Source organism: Pseudorca crassidens, chromosome 8 (genome assembly GCF_039906515.1).
Source record: "Pseudorca crassidens isolate mPseCra1 chromosome 8, mPseCra1.hap1, whole genome shotgun sequence".
NCBI lineage: Eukaryota > Metazoa > Chordata > Mammalia > Artiodactyla > Delphinidae > Pseudorca > Pseudorca crassidens.
Window position 1 is genome coordinate 50,913,444 of NC_090303.1, and position 1,557 is coordinate 50,915,000.

Below are 1,557 nucleotides of genomic sequence, written 5' to 3' on the forward strand. Positions count from 1 at the left end.
TCTCTTTGATAATCCTAAACATGCTTATCAAAATTCTAATTATTTTTGTTTGGAATGTATGTATAGTTAATTTTGTTGTCCGTCTCTTTGACATTAGCTGCTTTCTGTGTTTTGGAATCTTGGTTTGTGAATTCATTTTAAGTGAACTCGTTCCCTCTCTCTCTCTCTGTCTCCCTCTATCTCTTTCTTCTCCAGCTTATCATTACCACTTTGGCAAACTTGCAGTTGCTTCCACCTGGCATCCAGAATCCCACTGTGGTGATGAAGTTGTCACTGATGGAGTCCTGGGCCAGTTGTGTTGGCTCAGTTCCTGGTTGGTTTCTGGTTATGAGACGATATCTGTGTTCTCCCAGTTCCCTGAGTAGGCTCAGCTTCACAGAGAGTCTGATCCCATTCCTGCCTTATGTGCTGTGGCTGTGCAATTACCTTGTGGCCTTTTCTTTCTGTGTGGGTGATTCTCAGTGTTAGCTAGAGAGTGGCCCATGGGATTTCCTCATAGCTCCCTGGTGGGAGTGATCTTGAAGAGTGGGCAATATAAACTGATCCCCCAACATCACCTCTTATTTATCAAGTTACCTCTTGGTGCTGGCACAGGGGAACCCTTTGCCAGCTCACTTCACAACGCTTGAAATTACAATCCCTTGGGGGCCAGAGCCTATTCCTTCCTGGCTATCAGCCCTCATGCCCTGGGCTCTACTCCTACTATCCCAGGGAGTAGGAGGGAGCTTCTCCCTGCCCTTCACTCTCTCTCCTGAGATTATCTCAGGAGATACTTTCCTCCAAACCCTTCTCTACCTTCTCCCATCCAACTCCTAGATATCCTTGATTCCAGAGAAGGGTAATTTTTTAAAAATGATTTGACCTGATGCCATCTAATTTTAAATTCTCAATAGTCTGCACTGTCCTTTGAAGCCTGACACAGGAAAATTGAACTTTTTTGAACATTGAAGCTAAAATGAGTAGTACCTTTTGGTTGCTGGGTTCTAATAGTCACCGCCCTCAACATATGCTCCAGGGAAAATAGTGATAATGGATCCCCTTTCCTCCAAAAATCATGATTTGGCTGGGAAACATCCTTGGCAAGGAAGAAAAGTACAGTAGATCATTTTATTTTTCCAGTTATTTGTTTCTAAATAGCTTAGCTTACCATTTAAATAAAACATGCACAGAAACTCACATGAAAAGTTTGATACATGCCATGTTTAAAACTGTCATGTTTTCTGAGAGGGTATTAATACATTTATTTATTACATTTAAATCGTTGAGTCATCTGCAATGTAATTTAATGTAAGGAGATTTAAGTGATCTAATTTTATTTGGTCCTATATCAGGAAGCATGTTATGTAATGGACACCATATGGAAGGGGTACTATTAGTATAATTCTCTTAATCAAGTTAAGCCCAGAAACATTGATTCCAAGAGAGACCATCCCCATCTACCCTGAGATAGATTCCATAGTTATTGTATTTCAAGTATATATACATATTTTTTTTCAGAGTATTAAGTCACCTTTAAAGTGCCTTTTTTTTCACTTGACTCTTCATCAACTGTTCTCA